This window comes from Salmo trutta, chromosome 10 (assembly GCF_901001165.1).
Source record: "Salmo trutta chromosome 10, fSalTru1.1, whole genome shotgun sequence".
Taxonomy (NCBI): Eukaryota; Metazoa; Chordata; class Actinopteri; order Salmoniformes; family Salmonidae; genus Salmo; species Salmo trutta.
In genome coordinates this window covers 9,563,397-9,582,436 of record NC_042966.1, presented here as the reverse complement: position 1 = coordinate 9,582,436, position 19,040 = coordinate 9,563,397, and positions in this window count along the sequence as shown.

Genomic DNA, 19,040 nt, shown 5'->3' with positions numbered 1-19,040 from the left:
TCATGACACGATATGATCATGACCTTTTTGACGCATTGTTATTTTTATGGCTGGTTATGACTCCATAAGTGTTAACAAACAACCTACCAGACAAGGCAAAAACATTCCATTCTGTTCCACCATATTTTTATGTTGTATAATGTTTTCTGATTATTGACCTTATTAAATGATAATTGTAGTTGCGCACACATTGTCAGACATGCACCTACCCCAATGCTCCTTTGCTGATTGGGATGATTTCAGGAGCAGGACAAGAGCCCCTCTTTTTGACTAATGACTGAAATAAAGGCATGTACATGGTAAGCCTGTCTTATATGATTATGATGTTCATAGTGTTTTTTTTTATTAGTCAAAGTGAAGTGGCACAGGATGGTCCCAATGCTTCATGACAGTGTCATAAAGTGTGTTTTCTGCAAGTTATTAAGAATATGATTTAACTACATGACTACAGAATTCACAATGGATTTAAGAAACAAAACAAAAGGAAAGGTGGGTTTTGACACTGTCCATAATCAGCCATAAAATAAAGTGATCTGTCACATGTAAATATATTTGTCATGACAGTGTTATGACCATATTATGACAGGTTGTCAGCTGTTGTGTTATGACACTAGGTGTCAAGGAGTGTTACCATATTGTTTTCTCCACAAACTAATCTCAGTCATTTAGCTTGATCTGTGACAGATACAGCACATATTTAGATATTCCATGCCTCTATTTCATGTTTTGCTCTGCTGTGTTTGACATTGGCCCCATCAATTACCCTGTAAACGTGGTATAACATAATTTATTAGCCTAGCCATCATTGTAAAATACTCTAATAACCCATAATTCCACGATTTCCTGGTAGAGCGCATCCAAGCAGATCCATGCATGAGAAGGACACATGTTTTATGTGGAGCTGTGTTGCTTGCATGACAATATTCTAATACTGGAGCATTTTCTATCTTATGCTGCAAGCTATCCCTTCCTTTGTCTTGATGGGCCATTGATTACCACAGAGAAGAATGCATTTAGGAAAAACAGCACACAATAGTCCCGAATCACAAGAGTATACAGAAGAGAAGGCCATGACCATCCACGGTCAAAGGCCTGCCCGGCCTGAACAGAGACTTCAATCAAACCATGCTATACAAAACTTGAAGGCCATGTGAAAATACTGTTCAAATAAAGTGATACGAGATTTTGAAGGACATGACAAAATGTTGAAATTAGTGCTTACCTGAGAGCTACTTCAGAATATTTGATGTCTTTAGCCTTAAAACAGAAAGCGGATTCCTCCCACTGGGCACACAGCCTGTCTCATAGGTAAAAGGCCACAAGTTGAATTTCCAATGTGGTTTCACTATGCGTTCAACCATATAAAAGCACAACCAAATTCCAATAGAAAAACAAAGTCACATTTTTGGTTTAGTTGTCACCCAAATGTCTGTCACTGCATCTTCAACCATTTAAAAGCACAGCAACGTTCAAATGGGAATACAATGTCAGATATTTAGAATAATGTGTTATCACTGTGCTTCATCTAATAGCAGAACCAAATGACCTGGATTGCAGTTGAGATTACATTTAAAAGTACATGGTGCAAATGATCTATGCCGTTCGAGATTCTGCACCTCTTCTAGAGTGAGTAAAATGGTCAGAGTGAGGTGTTCACTCATTTGTGTCTTGAAGTAGCTAGCAAGCTAGCCAACTTTAGCCAGTTCGCTTGACTGCCGTTGTGGGGTCAGAACGCTCGGATCTACCCTACCCCTCCGCCGGACGTCCAGTCTGCACTCTGAACGCTCAGAGAGAGTGAAACGCTGTACATTTACGAACAGACAATCTGACAACGCTCTGAATTTGCGAACGCCCAGAGCGTACTCTGGCACTCCAGTTTGAATTTATGAACACATCCTATAAATCAGTGGCACAGATGGAACTATCCAAGCAGAAGATGCATCTCCTTCAAAAGTTTATATTTGGTTGCGTTGACAACCGAACTCCATTCAATATCACTAAATATCATTACATTTGAAATCAACCAGAGCTTGAAACCCTAGGCCTATTGCAGCGTCTCGATTATTGAATTCTGGGTTGAATTGAAACAATAGCCGTTGATGACTTTGCACATGCTATATAGGCCTGAATGATAGAGTATGGTCACATTTCATTTGCTCTGTTAAACCTACCATTTGGAAGGACTTTGATAGCAACAGTGGATCTATTTTGTTTTTAAGTGGAGATCTCTCAACCATTCTCACGATAGCACATTGGTAATAGTCAGTGGCAAATATCATAGCTGGGCTTGGTAAAAACCCCGGATGGGAGACTAAATGAAAGCTATAGATCGATCAATTTCTCCAGTAGGATTTGCTGCCCAACCTATTTACATTTTTGGGGGATAGTGGACATAACGTTGAAGATCTGCCGTCGTTTCAAAGGTACAAATTCAACATATTTTATACAAGGTTTGTCTATGTTGAAATTTGGTTTCCATGATGACATAATCCTGTGGTTGAAATTTCACCCTCAAAACAACAGTTGATGACTTTTTTCAAATCCAATCTATTTTCCACTTAGATTCCACGTCACAGTACGTTGACGAAATATATTGACCAAATATGTTGAAACAACGTTGATTCAACCAGTTTGTGCCCGGTGGGCTCACTCTAACCCTGTCTATATCCGCAGTAATGTAGTGATACTTGTCAGGCCTGTATCTCTGACATTTGACAGGAGGGATACTACCTTAATGCATTACTGTACTCGCTGAGTCTGCACTCCACGCTTCAGCACAATGAACTTTTGACTGGCATTGAAAACATTGGGCTGTATTTCACTGTTGCAACAGCTGCGATACAGATTTCTACTGGGGAGTCCTTTGTGATCATCTCCCTGTCAATCAAATCCTCAAAGGTGACACAAACACAGCTCCCCACATTGGTCATGGTAGATTTACCTGGCTACCCCTCCACATCGCTCCGGCCAACTGATGTTTCTTTTCCACGATGAGTCTGGATTTTCCTCCCTCCCCGACGATTTCTAGAACGAGAACCCATTCTGACAGTTCTGATTGGTCCAAGAAACAGATGGGTTGAGCCTACATGATGACGTTATCAGCTTTGATACTCTGATTGGTTAGATTTGTTAAGAGACGATCCAACCGCTGATGAATTTGTTTTGTACAACGCCCCTTATTTTGAGGTCATGCAAACGACTTCTAGGATGGAAGTTTCAGACTGAATGTATGTAGCAATCAATAGAGCAGCGGAATTAAATTCAGGGTGAGTCGCCAGGCAAGCGTCAGATAAGACTGGTGGGTGAGGTGACACCATAGAGATGGATAGAGATCTTTACTTTGAAAAAAACTATTTTTGCATGGACAGTGCAATTGAGGGTTTCCACCATTTTGATGTAGTCAACTGGGTGGGACTTCGGATGGGTTAAGGAAGGATGGAGATGGCCTCAATGACACTGCCCGTGCTCTCAAAGACGCCATAATGGGACAAATACAAAGATGAGTCGTCTAACCAAGTCTATGGGTGACACTGATCCAATGTCACATCTTCTCTGTATTCTATCTCTTGAATGGCATTGTATCACCTGACCATTAGATGGAGACACACTCCTCTGGAGAGCCTGGTTGAAATCTCGCTCTTGCTCTCTCTCTTTCTTTCTCTCTCTCTCACTCACTCTCTCTCTCCTTTTCACACATCGAGCCAGCAGCCACGTCTCCCTGATTTGATCTAAATGCTCTTTTAGGTTTTGCAACGTTGAAGTGGCACACACCTGGCCCGGGGATGGACCCGCTCAAACAGCATGTGTCCACGAGGACTATTGCAAAGGCCCGATACTGATTCTGCATTGACTCCCTGCTCTCACCACGGCCCCTTGCACTTTGCAATTACTGTAGCCCAGCTGTAACGCTCCCCAGGGTCACCCGAGATCCAGGGGTCTCCTCCCTGCCTTGTCATATCCAGGGCCCCTGCCGGAGAAGCGGGCGGGGGAGCAGAGGTCAGACACTAGCAGGAGGAAAGTGGAAGGATTATGTGTTGGATGTAGCAGGCTATGGGTCCCTAGATCTCTGCGGCTCAGTGTTCATCCAGGATCGCTGTATCCGGAATCTCATCAATAATCGAGCTAGGTTTAGCATGATGAAGTGTAATTTACTTCAGCTATCTGCAGCTAGTGGTATTCTCAGATAGACACTTCCTACGCTGTGTTGTGGTGATGGCAGAGGATCCAAGGCGGACATCTTGCTAAGGGATATGTAGCACAGTTGGAAGTGAGAATGGCCTCATTCCTTCGCTATATTAGGGAAACAGTCAGATGCTCTGAGGATGTGTCAGAATGCTGGAAGAGAGAGACTTGTCTTCCTGTAATCTGAGTGATGTCAACAGAACCAGTCGCTCCTACAGAGCTGTCATTACATCAGCGACAGCACAGTGCATGACCCAGCATGTGTTGAAACTAGCACTCAAGTTTTATGGGGATATTTATTAGGTTAGGAAGGAGATGCTTCAGTGGTGTAGTATACTAGTCATATGTAAAGCAGATATTAACGGTTTCAACCCAAGACTATTATCAATGTGTCTCCCGTAATTCCACCAAATAAAGTTGTCAGATGTCTTTTGAAATCTTTAATAATGCTAGTCGACTAATTTATCCCTTTCCCCTCGGGGTTTATAATGTCAAAATACCAGAAGGCAAATTTTTAAGTTCAAAATTAGCTCTGCGTTCTGGGTGAAACCAATATGTTTGAGTTCATCCAACATCGAACGGCTCGGATCTGAATTCCATCTCTGCAGCGATAATGTAGGTTCTTTTGCAATTCTTTACATGTCTTTTTAATGTAGGCCTTTCCGCTTTCATCTTTGTCCTCTTTTTAATGACTTTATCAAATGAAAAGCACATGATGCTCCCCTTAACTCCTTGTCCTAATACTTCACCACGCTCATTTCACAAAAAAAAACAGGGCGGTGAGGTGGAATAGAGGGAGGGAAGAGGGGGAACATCTGTGGCGCAGTGCTAATTATTGGGAAATATCGGATAGAATGGGGTTTGGAATGGATGGCCCTCAGATCCTCTTCCAAGTGCCTGTGCCCGTGGTGGTGTTGCTCTTTTCATCTCCTCCTGCTCTGTTGTTTTACAGCGATGTGGAGCCGAGCCAAGCACGCCTTTCTGATGTTTATTAAGGAGAAAGAAGAAACTGTCATGTCATGCTTGACAAAAGATGCCCGCCAAGCTCTTTAGAACTACCCATCCCTTTAAGAGTTGGTGGTGAGAGCATAACATATTTAATGTCCCCCACGCACAAAATAAATCAACAAAAACGTTTTCATTTTTCTGACCTTTGAGGGAAAGCGGTAGGGAGTGTATAACACCAGCTTGCCTGCTGCAGAATGTCTGTTATTCTTTCCGAAGCTTTTCATTTGATTTGTGTTGGGAAACATGCAGAGTAATAGTTATAATAGTGGCAGACAGTAATAATGATGGATTTACTTAATAGGGAACCAGTTCATTATTGGTTTATCCTCATCCTATGTCGCAGATATTTTATCTCCCTATGAGCCAGGACAGCCTGAGATGCTCTGGCTGGGCACTGTTGGCCAATCCAAAGAGTAGGTTGAAAACAAAAGGAGACCGGGCATTTGCCATTAGGGCCCCTAGACTTTGGAATGATCTGCCAGATAAGATCAGACTTGCAGATTCAGTGTCTCTTTTTAAATCCCTGCTGAACACACTTTTAAAAATATACTATTAATGTATGATTGCAATGTATACTGCTCAAAAAAATTAAGGGAACACTAAAATAACACATCCTAGTTCTGAATGAATGAAATAATCTTATTAAATACTTTTTTCTTTACATAGTTGAATGTGCTGACAACAAAATCACACAAAAATAACCAATGGAAATCCAATTTATCAACCCATGGAGGTCTGGATATGGAGTCACACTCAAAATTAAAGTGGAAAATCACACTACAGGCTGATCCAACTCTGATGTAATGTCCTTAAAACAAGTCAAAATGAGGCTCAGTAGTGTGTGTGGCCTCCACGTGCCTGTATGACCTCCCTACAACGCCTGGGCATGCTCCTGATGAGGTGGCGGATGGTCTCCTGAGGGATCTCCTCCCAGACCTGGACTAAAGCATCCGCCAACTGCTGGACAGTCTGTGGTGCAACGTGGCGTTGGTGGATGGAGCGAGACATGATGTCCCAGATGTGCTCAATTGGATTCAGGTCTGGGGAACGGGCGGGCCAGTCCATAGCATCAATGCCTTCCTCTTGCAGGAACGGCTGACACACTCCAGCCACATGAGGTCTAGCATTGTCTTGCATTAGGAGGAACCCAGGGCCAACCGCACCAGCAAATGGTCTCACAAGGGGTCTGAGGATCTCATCTCGGTACCTAATGGCAGTCAGGCTACCTCTGGCGAGCACATGGAGGGCTGTGCGGCCCCCAAAGAACATGACTGACCCACCGCCAAACCGGTCATGCTGGAGGATGTTGCAGGCAGCAGAACGTTCTCCACGGCGTCTCCAGACTCTGTCATGTCTGTCACGTGCTCAGTGTGAACCTGCTTCATCTGTGAAGAGCACAGGGCGCCAGTGGCGAATTTGCCAATCTTGGTGTTCTCTGGCAAATGCCAAATGTCCTGCACGGTGTTGGGCTGTAAGCACAACCCCCACCTGTGGACGTCGGGCCCTCATACCACCCTCATGGAGTTTGTTTCTGACCGTTTGAGCAGACACATGCACATTTGTGGCCTGCTGGAGGTCATTTTGCAGGGCTCTGGCAGTGCTCCTCCTGCTCCTCCTTGCACAAAGGCGGAGGTAGCAGTCCTGCTGCTGGGTTGTTGCCCTCCTACGGCCTCCTCCACGTCTCCTGATGTACTGGCCTGTCTCCTGGTAGCGCCTCCATGCTCTGGACACTACGCTGACAGACACAGCAAACCTTCTTGCCACAGCTCGCATTGATGTGCCATCCTGGATGAGCTGCACTACCTGAGCCACTTGTGTGGGTTGTAGACTCTGTCTCATGCTACCACTAGAGTGAAAGCACCGCCAGCATTCAAAAGTGACCAAAACATCAGCCAGGAAGCATAAGAACTGAGAAGTGGTCTGTGGTCACCACCTGCCGAACCACTCCTTTATTGGGGGTGTCTTGCTAACTGCCTATAATTTCTACCTGTTGTCTATTCCATTTGCACAACAGCATGTGAAATGTATTGTCAATCAGTGTTGCTTCCTAAGTGGACAGTTTGATTTCACAGAAGTGTGATTGACTTGGAGTTACATTGTGTTGTTTAAGTGTTCCCTTTATTTTTTTGAGCAGTGTATAATTAGCTATCTTTTTTTTCATTCTCCATCCTCCTGTCTTTGTTTATTTGTTTATACTTTAATTGTATTATTTTATGATGTGAATCACCTTGTTACCTGTAGGGGAGGGTGTGATAAGTTGTTCCAAATGGGTATGTTGAGCCACACAAAATGTATCATTTGACCATTGGTCATCATTTCATGGTGTCTGTGAAGGAAGAAATCCCATGGGAAAATTGGTAAGCAAGTTAGGTCCCAAAAACACATTTTCACCAAGTCAATTGAATTTATTGTGTTAGAGGTTTCATGATGCTTGTATCTAAACCAAAGTAGATAACTTTAAGATGATTCTATACAGTGGTGGAAAAAGTACCCAATTGTCATACTTGACTAAAAGTAAAGTTACCTTAATAGAAAATGACTTAAGTGAAAGTCACCCAGTAAAATACTAGTTGGGTAAAAGTCTAAAAGTATTTGGTTATAAATATACTTAAGTATCAAAAGTAAATTTAATTGCTAAAATATAAGTATCAAAAGTGAAAGTAACATTTTGAAATCATTTAACATTCCTTATATTAAGCAAACCATACAGCACCATTTTCTTTTTTTTTAATTCACTGCATTCGGAAGGTATTCAGACCCCGTGATTTTTTTTCACATTTTGTTACATTACAGCCTTATTCTAAAATTGATGAAATTATATATTTTCCTCATCAGTCTACACACAATACCCCGTAATGACAAAGCGAGTTTTTTAGACATTTTAGCAAATGTATTAAAATTTAAAACTAATATTCCTTATTTACATAAGTATTCAGACCCTTTGCTATGCCACTCGAAATTGAGTGACAGGTGCATACTGTTTCCATTGATCATCCTTGAGATGTTTCTACAACTTGATTGGAGTCCACCTGTGGTAAATTCAATTGATTGGACATGATTTAGAAAGGCACACCCCTGCCTATAAAGGTCCCACAGTTGACAGTGCATATCAGAGCAAAACCAAGCCATGAGGTCAAAGGAATTGTCCGTAGAGCTCCGAGACAGGATTGTGTTGAGGCACAGATCTGGGGAAGGGTACAAAAAAATGCATGCAGCATTGAAGGTCCCGAAGAACACAGTGGCCTCCATCATTGTTAAATGGAAGAAGTTTGGAACCACCAAGACTCTTACTAGAGCTGGCCGCCCAGCCAAACTGAGCAATCGGGGAAGAAAGGCCTTGGTAAGGGAGGTGACCAAGAAGCCGATGGTCACTCTAAAAGAGCTCCAGAGTTCCTCTGTGGAGATGGGAGAACCTTCCTGAAGAACAACCATCTCTGCAGCACTCCACCAATCAGGCCTTTATGGTAGAGTGGCCCGACGGAAGCCACTCCTCAATAAAAGGCACATGACAGCCCGCTTGGAGTGTGCCAAAAGGCACCTAAAAACTCTCAGACCAAGATTCTCTCGTCTGATTAAGCCAAGATTGAACTCTTTGGCCTGAATGGCAGGCGTCACGTCTGGAGGAAACCTGGCACCATCCCTACAGTGAAGCATAGTGGCGACAGCATCATGCTGTGGGGATGTTTTTCAGCAGCGGGGACTGAAAGACTAGTCAGGATCAAGGGAAATATGAAGGGAGCAAAGTACAGAGAGATCCTTGATGAAAACCTGCTCCAGAGCACTCAGGACCTCAGACTGGGGCGAAGGTTCACCTTCCAACAGGATAACGACCCTAAGCACACAGCCAAGACAACGCAGGAGTGGCTTCGGGACAAGTCTCTGAATGTTCTTGAGTGGCCCAGCCAGAGCCCGGACTTGAACCCGATCTAACATCTCTGGAGAGACCTGAAAATAGCTGTGCATCAACGCTCCCCATCCAACCTGACAGAGCTTAAAAGGATCTGCACAGAAGAATGGGAGAAATTCCCCAAGTACAGGTTTGCCAAGCTTGTAGCGCCATACACAAGAAGACTTGGACCTTACGATGCTGTAATCGCTACAAAAGGTGCTTCAACAAAGTACTGAATTTTGTATTTTTTATCGATTAGCAAAAATGTCTAAAAACCTGTTTTTGCTTTGACATTATGGTGCTTTGTGTGTAGATTGATGGGGGGGGACTATTTATTCCATTTTAGAAAAAGGCTGTAACATAACAAAATGTGTAAAAAGCCAATTGGTCTGAATACTTTCCGAATGCACTGTATACAGTTTGCCAGGGGCACACTTCAACACTCAGACATAATTTACAAACGAAGCATGTGTTTAGTGAGTCCGCCAGATCAGAGGCCGTAGGATGACCAGGGATGTTCTCTTGATAAGCGTGTGAATTGGACCATTTTCCTGTCCTGCTTAGCATTCCAAATATAACGAGTACTTTTGGGTGTCAGGGAAAATGTATGGAGTAAATAGTACATTATTTTCCTGAGGACTGTAGTGAAGTAAAAGTTTTCAAAAATATAAATAGTAAAGTACAGATACCCTTTTAAGTATTTTTACTTAATTACTTTACACTCAATCAATCAATCACATTTTTACATCAGCAGATGTCACAAAGTGCTATACATAAACCCAGCCTAAAACCCCAAACAGCAAGCAATGCAGATGTAGAAGCACGGTGGCTAGGAAAAACTCCCTAGAAGGGCAGGAACCTAGGAAGAAACCTAGAGAGGAACCAGGCTCTGAGGGGTGGCCAGTCCTCTTCTGGCTGTGCCGGGTGGAGATTATAAGAGTACATGGCCGTTTAAGGCCAGATTGTTCTTCAAGATGTTCAAATGTTCATAGATGACCAGCAGGGTCAAATAATAATCACAGTGGTTGTAGAGGGTGCAACAGGTCAGTACCTCAGGAGTAAATGTCAGTTGGCTTTTCGTAACCGAGCATTCAGAGGTCGAGACAGCAGTTGCGGTAGAGAGAGAGTCCAAAACAGCAGGTCCGGGACAAGGTAGCGCATCTGGTGAACAGGTCAGGTTCCCTAGCTGCAGTCAGTTTAACAGTTGAAACTGGAGCAGCAGCACGACCAGGTGGACTGGGGACAGCCAGGAGTCATCAGGCCAAGTAGTCATGAGGCATGATTCTAGGGATCGGGGAGGGGAGGGAGGGAGGAGAGAGAATTAGAGGGAGCATACTAAGATTCACACAAGGACACCAGGTAAGACAGACTGACCCTAACCTCCCTAGAATAGATACTGGAGACTGTCGGGGGGTCTCTGTAAACTTCAATATGATGTCCTAAACCTAGCATGAAAGTGCATTCTTGTACTGTAGGTGTAATGCAAGGTATTATCGCTGGGATATGAGGTAACAGCAGGGCCTGGACTATGTTAAAAGTGTTTAATAAAGTACAAAGTTTTTGTTAGGTGTTAAGCCTTTGTTAAAAGATGCATACAATTATTAAAAGACAAACAAGTGATTGTGTTGAATTGTGTTCAGGAGAAAAAAAATGGACATGATTTTAAAAAGGTAGTGGTAATATTTCATTTAGTACAGATATTTGGAGGTGGCTTAACTTTCCCGATCCAGCGGCTCCAGTTACCCCATACCAGGGGTAAGGTGTGCCAAGAGACCCCTTTTTCTGGACTATGTTTTCAAAAACTGTAATGTTTACTTGAATTCTGATTATTTCCAGGTATACACAACATCCTGAAATATATGTTGATATCTTTATTAGAAAGAAAACTATATTTCCCTTGACTGAGTGATGTTGAATGTAAAAACAAAAAAAATCTCAACTTACCCCCACTCTTCCCCATGGAAAAGTATTATTATTAATATTGCGGAATATGAAACATAATGTGGTCAAATTATCCACAGGCCTAACATCCGCATGAAACTCTTGCTAAGGTATAGTAATAACAAGTCATAACAGAGGAAACTGGGGTGATATTGTTGACGCTCCACATAGGGCTTATATGTCCTCCTGCCATAGGTTAGCCTTAAATAGCATGTGTTTGGATATCAATTGTGCAACGTGATATTGAGTACTACTTACTTTCATTTACTCTGGATAGCTTTGTGTGACTGTGTACCACCCACATAACATAACCTGGATTCAAAGGTACTGTAGCTTGAGAGGAACATTTTGTTAGCGCCATACACAATACGTCTGAAAGAAAATGTACTTCAGGGTATATAAATGAAATATGGCCTGTATTTGCACCCTATTATTGCCACTGGCTGTGGAGAAAGACCACCCAGAACTACACAGCAACAGGCAAAATTCTTGCAAGAAATACAGTATCAATACTCATAGCATGAACAAGGAGACATTCTTTTTTATATACATGTACTATTTTACCATGACCATATCTACCTTATCAATCTTTATTATCACATAGCCAACCCATGAAAGCCCACATTACTGAATGAAAACACCCAATGGTGGAGGTAAACACAGGGATATACCATCTAACTTAGGAATTTATGGTTAATCTGTTTCTATCCGCAACAGATTTGTTTTCACACTACTGTCAGCAATGGATAGGCAGTGTTCGAGTTTGGAGGTGGGTAGTGTTTTCTGGAAGCTAGCAGGCTGGGTGGCCTAAGGGAATGGCTGCTTATCGGCGACGCTCAACAGCTACCTTTATGAGACAATCTGTGGCATGACCCCCTCATTTCTGCTCATAATTAGTCTTTATTGCATTAGATGGAGATTATTTTCACTTTTCCTACCTCGTTTTATTCATCCTGAACGGCTCTAAGAATAATAATGTTTTTACACCTAGAGTGTGGATATAAATTCTTGTCTGTTCAGCAGCTGAAGGTTGTTTGTACTTTCATGGCTAATTAGAACACCTCACTCGGTATTCTGGGAGATTATCACACTCCATTGGAATGTGTTGCCTTTCTCTGAGTTCTCATTCATCAATATGTATCAAGCTTCCTATAGTTTAGATTTGGGTGGGCCATGCTGCTAGTACTTATATATTTTCTCAAGTTGAGTTTGGGCGTATACCATATTTCCTGACAGCTTGACGTGGGCAAGGAATATCGAAAGCTTTAAAAAAACAGTCAGGGAATATTTGGTAGGATAAGAAATACTTAGGATATACCACTACATCATACATTGGACCAGGTTCCATATCAAAATGCCCTGGATCGTGTTAGTGTAGAGGGCCAAATTCAGGATCTCTGTTCATGTATGTGGTGTGAGTGTGACCTCCACAGCCATACCACTATATGGACACACACACAGAGAGAGCGAGAGAGGGCTCCATTAACAAACCATATGGCCACAATCCCACAAGCAGACCTCTCCTCCTGGCCCAATCGGCCTTCACATGCAGGCAGCCCCGTTGGAGCTTCCCCATTCTAAGAGGTTAAATAATCACCGTGCACATACTTTATGGCCAATGTATAATACAGTTTTGTAAACCTACAAGGTTTCCAATCTAATGAATAGCATCGACAGTGAACATCAAATGGCAAACGCAGGTCGCAGAGAAGACTGACAATGCCAAACCAATTAAGAGGTCATTTTAAGGTATGGGAAACAATGCTCTGTTGAATCTCAGTTGGCAATCCTGGCCCCCATTTGATAAAAGCATTTCAAAAGTAGCAATCTGGATTATAACAACGTGGAGCAGCGACCAAAGACAATCAGGAGAAACATGCCGGCCTGCGGAAAAAGAAAGGGGGGGGGGAAAGGGAATAACGAGAAAAGGACAATAATGTTTGGTTTTCATAACCACTAATGTTGTGTGCAAAAACCCCTGCTCTCCTCCAAAATATCCCATCAGAGATTTCTTCTCCTGGCGTCAGCCATGTGTATTTCGTGAGAGGTCAGTCAAGGAGAGGAGAAAGAAGCTAGAATTTTGTTCCCTTGCCTCGTAATCTACCGCTATGTTAGAGCTTCTTGGTAAACGCTCCAGAGAAAGCCTTCACATTGGCAGTGAATAATTTGATTTGTAGGGTAATTACTTTGGCAGCTAAGAATAGCACCTGCGGCGTGGTGAGCGGCATGCTGGGTAGCGCAACTGGTTAGCACATGGTTCAGGCTCCCCAGTCAAGCCGCAGTCGAAGTTCCCACAGTTCCCACCACATGGCTCATGCCTGCTTTGGTGTACGGAGCAGATTTAGATGAAGGCTCAGTTTGGAAAGCATTGGGACAAGAGATAAAGGATGTTATGTGCTCCTGCTGGTGTCTACTTAGCCTTGTCTGCCAGGGCATAGAATGAGACTACCGTCTACCTACGAGAATATGCAGCATTAGGTTTTAGGCCTAGTAGAGGATAGAGCTGAGAGATACACGTGGGTTGGTGGGTGGGTGGGTGGGTGTGTGTGTGGAAGTAGGAAGTAGAGTCAGTGTTACACGCCAAGGAACTTAAAATTGCTGACTCTCTCTACTGCAGTCCCGTTGATGTGGATCGGGCCATGTTCCCTCCTCTGCTTCCTGAAGTCAACAACCACCTCTTTTGTTTTGCTGATGTTGAGGGAGAGGTAAGTGAACTGGCACCACAATGCCAGTTCACTTACCTCTTCCCTATAGGCTGGCTCGTCATTGTTGGTTATCAGGCCTACAACCGTGGTTTTGTCAGCAAACTTTATGGTGGAGCTGGTGTCGTGCAAAGCCATGCAGTCATTGGTGAACAGGGAGTACAGCAGAGGACCGAGGACACCCTCCTGTGTTAAGAGTCAGTGTGGAGGGGGTGTTGTTGCCAATCCTCACAGCCTGTGGTCTGCCAGTCAGGAAGTCCAGGATCCAGTTGCAGAGGGTAGTGTCCAGACACAAGCTTGGAGGGAACAATAGTGTTGAATGCTGAACTGTAGTCAATGAACAGGATTCTCACATAGGTGTTCCTCTTGTCTAGATGTGTTACGTCCGTGTGAATAGCGATGAAAATTGGATCTTCTGTGGATCTGTTGGTCCACAGTGGTAGGCAAATTGGAGTGGGTCCAGTGTGCCTGGCATGCTGGCCTTGATGTAGACCACAACCAGCCTCTCGAAGCACTTCATGATGACCAAGGTGAGTTTGACGGGGCGATAGTCATTTGGGCACCTTGTTTTTCTTGGGCACTGGGATGATGGTGGTCTCCTTGAGCAAGTGGGGACTACAGCCTGGGACAGGGACAGGATGAAGATGTCTGAAGACGCCCGACAGCTGGTCAGCACACACTCTGAGGACGCAGCCAGGGATGCCATCTGGGCCAGCGGCTTTTGAGAGTTTTCCTCACGTCAGCCTAAGAAAGCGAAAGCACCTGGTCGCCCAGAGCTTCGAGAGTCTTCCTGGATGGTTTGGTATTGTCTGCCTCGAATTGAGCATAGAATGTGTTAAGCTCGTCTGGGAGGGAGGCTTCGGTGGGCACCACACAGCTGGATTTGCCTTGTAGTCCTTGATAGTCTGTAGTCCTTGCCACATGCGTCATGCATCGCGAGTAAATGGGAGATGGGTGGTGTAAAGCTCAACAATTCCAGTCCTGTCATGACAAATGGTTGAAATTCTAGCTTCACCGTTGAAATAGCAGAGGATTTTCACACAGTTAGTTTAGCTTCAGCTATAGAGGCAGAGTGAAAATGTTTATCATAAAGCCTTTGCTAGATAGAAAATGTCCTGTGTTCTGTTTTGTGGAGAGTGCAACATTATACTGTATGTTGATCAATCTTTTTCATTGTATGACAATGTGCAGAAGCGGTTTAGAATGAATTGTGTTTATATGAATGGATGATAAATCAAGTGCCTGGACTGTTTGAAAGCAAAGCAAAGCATTCCTGCCCTGTAAAATATACACTGTGATACAGTGCAGAACACCTGCCAATAATGCATTGCTTTTAAACATGCAGGGATTGATAACCTTTCCCCAAGTAGCTTAGCTAATACACATTGTTAAATGTTTCCATGTATCCAATATCTACTCTCCGAAGCAACTGAATTAAAAAATATATATATTTAATCTTTATTTAACTAGGCAAGTCAGTTAAGAACAAATTCTTATTTTCAATGACGGCCTACACTGGCCAAACCCGGACGACGCTGAGCCAATTGCACGCCGCCCTATGGGACTCCTAATTACAGCTGGTTGTGATACAGCCTGGATTCGAACCAGGGTGTCTGTAGTGATGCCTCTAGCACTGAGATGCAGTGCCTTAGACTGCTGCACCACTCGGGAGCCCCCAACTGTTGACAGATTCCTACAATATCTCTTACAATTTGTGGTAATCAGGGTCCCTCCATTAAATTGAGTAGATTTAGTGCACTCTTCTTGTCTTTTGAGTTGCTTGGACACTCCAGTCCTCAAGTACAGTCCTATGCAGTTGTCATATTATGTGAACAGAGGGACATGAATGCATGGTGATACAGTATATTGTTCCATCAACATGTTTGCCTGCATTTTATGTCCTTTCCATTTTGCACTCTATATGACCCTCTCTACAAATGAAACTACTAAGATAGATATCACGCCAGCAGGGTGTATTTAGGGGAAGATGCCAGATATGAGAGGTTCTGTTGATACTCTGCAGAACTACAGACAACACATTGTTGACTGACTTAAACAATGACGAAAAATGTAAACAATTAAGAATTTGGCCAAAATGAGTTGCAAAACAGACATTTACGATTTCACGCACCATTTACAACTATTTTCACCCATTATACTGCATGTGAAATAAACATATTTTTCAAACATGTGTGGTGAAGTAGTTAACATCTTGAATCATTGTTTCCCAACACCCAGTCCTCCAGTCCTGGCTGCTGCAACCTGGTTTCAGAGCATTTTGTATTAATCTGTATCCAAATCCGAGACAATTCATTTAGTATGATGTGTTATGTTTCATATGGTATGCATTAATTTGTGGATGTCCATCACCCATTTCGTATGGTATGTTACGAATGACAATTCATATTATATGTTGCACATTTGCAAACGTACTATATGTTACGAATTTTAGCTAGCTGGCTAACGTTAGCTAAGTTAGGGGTTAATGTTAGGGTTAAGTTTAGGAGTTAAGTTAAAGGGTTAAAGTTAGGGTTAGCTAAAAGGATTAAGGTTAGGGTTATAGGAAGGGTTGAGTAACATGCTAAGTAGTTGAAAAGTAGCAAGTAGTTGAAAAGTTGCTAATTAGCTAAAATGCAAAAGTTGTCTGTGATGAGATTCAAACTCGCAACCTTATACGCTCACCCATCCACCCCGACCAACTACCCTACTTTCGTTTTTTTGCCTTAAGTAACCTTCTGTCTTATGTAACCATACCAAACATAGCATACTAATTTGAGTGTCCTGGATTTACGTTTACTATGTTATGTCTAGTCTATGAGACCAGGTTGAGTCCTGGACAGCTAAATGTTCTGTTTATGTGGCTCAGACGTTGTTTGTTCGTCTCCTATAAAATAAAATATCCACCCATCCTTTCTCGCTGCTAGCGGCCCACAATCTGGAGAGCATCTGATTGTTATTCAGGTCCTCGGCTGCTATCGATAAAGCAGTTAAAAAGCACTGGAGCCTGGGTGTTCTATTCAGAAAGCCAGAGAGATCTAAATGAGGACTGTGAGCGGCAGGGACGGAGGGAAGCTAGTAATCAGAGTTGGCTCTGGGGTGAACACGGCACCGTTCTTCACCAGCGTGACGACAGAAGGGAAGACATGGAGACACATGGACAGAGTCTTAGGGAGAGCGGTGTCCAGTCCACTAAATCACTGTGCCAAAGCTAGAACTTCATCAACAAAGATAATGATCTCTCTTTTTGACAGGTTTTATGATGTTTGTTTGTTGTGGCCCCTGAAAGGAGCATTTCAGCAATAATGAATCATCTTCATCCTTGATTGTTATTGGCATGGTTTTGAAGCCAGTTGGATGGCTCCCTTTATTCAAACCCTGATGTATGGTTTCAATAGGCCTGAAGCTTGAAGGAAACCATCAAACATCTCATTATGACCATAGCTCAGTTCCCAAAATGAGTAAGAGAGGAGAAAATGTGTCATGAACAGTACTATTTTACCAGAATGTGTGTTAAAGTATAATTTTTCATGCAACACACCCTGGTTGCCCTGTCTGTGCATGTCTGCTGTGTTCTTAAAAGGACTCCAATAAGAGAACATTTCAGTTTGATCAGAGGGCAGTCATAATCCTATCTTCTTCCTCTGAACAGTTTATTTGTTTATTGTCCCTCAAGAGGGCAGTATTTGTACAATTGAGCCTCCGTCTCCAATCAGGGATGTCATGCACCCATTATTCTGCCTTAGGAGTTTAGTACAACTGCCACATATAGTATAACCCAAGAATTAAAGCAATTTTACTACTTTCGAAAGTCTAGCAACTTTGCCAGCAGGCATGCCAGCTAAGATAGTAAGACAAACTACACTAACTTGATTGATAGCCTGAAATGGCTTGGTAGCGAGTTATGAGGTTGGGAGATTGGGAAAATGTAGCTGGCTAGCTAAAGCCAACTTAACAAATATTGCCAGGTGGCTAGTATTATAACCTGGTCTCTAAGCATTTTGTATTATTCTGTACATACTGTAAATTCAAGACACTCCATTTAGTATGATATGTTATGTTTGGTATGGTTACATAAGACAGAGGGTTACTTGGTCAGGGTGGATGGGTGGGCATATAACGCAAACGTCTAGCAACCCAAAGGTTACGAGTTTGAATCTCATCATAGACAACTTTAGCATTTTAACTCATTAACAACTTTTCAACTACTTACTTATTTGTAGCTACATAACAACTACTTAGCATGTTAGCTAAACCTTCACCTAACTGTAACCTCAACCCTTTTAGCTAACCCTTCCCCTAACCTTAACCCTTTAACCTGACTCATAAATTTAACCCTACCTTAACCATAACCCCTAGCCTAGCTAACGTTAGCGAGCTAGCTTACGTTAGCCACCTAGCCACCCAGCTAGAATTCGTAACATATCATATGCTTTCGCAAATTTGTAATATATTGTACACTTTTCAAATTTGTAACATTTTGTACATTTACAAAATGTGTAACATAATATGATTGTAATTCGTAACATATCATACGAAATGGGTGATGGACATCCACAAATTGATAGATACCATACCAAACGTGTCTCGAATTTACATATGAAATAATACGTAATGTTCTGAGACCAGGTTGAGTATTACAGAAAAATAACAAAACATTTTTGCTGTATTTAATCTTAAAGAAGGAATTAATAGGCTACATACACTATACAGTATATACAAAGCATGTGGACAGACCTTCAAATTACCCATTGCTGACAGGTGTATAAAATCGAGCACAAAGCCATGCAATCTCCATAGACAAACATTTGGCAGTAGAATGGCCTTACTGAAGAGCTCGGTGACTTTTAACTTGGCACTGTCATAAGATGCCACATTCCAAAAAGTCAGTTCGTCAAATTTCTGCCCTGCTAGAGCTGCCCCGGTCAACTCTATGTGCTGTTAATGTGAAGTGGAAACGTCTAGAACAACAACGGCTCAGTCGCGAAGTGGTAGCACACACAAGCTCACAGAATGGTACCGGTGAGTGCTGAAGTGCGTAATGTGGAAAAATTGTCCGTCCTCGGTTGCAACACTCACTACCGAGTTCAAAACTGCCTCTGGAAGCAACATCAGCACAAGAACTGTTCATCTGGAGCATCTTGAAATGGGTTTCTATGGCCGAGCAGCCGCACACAAGCATAAGATCACCATACGCAATACCTAGCGTCGGCTGGAGTAAAGCTTGCTGCCAGTGGAAACGCGTTCTCTGGAGTGATGAATCACGCTTCACCATCTGGCTGTCCAACGGACGAACCTTGTTGTTGGCAGATGCCAGGAGA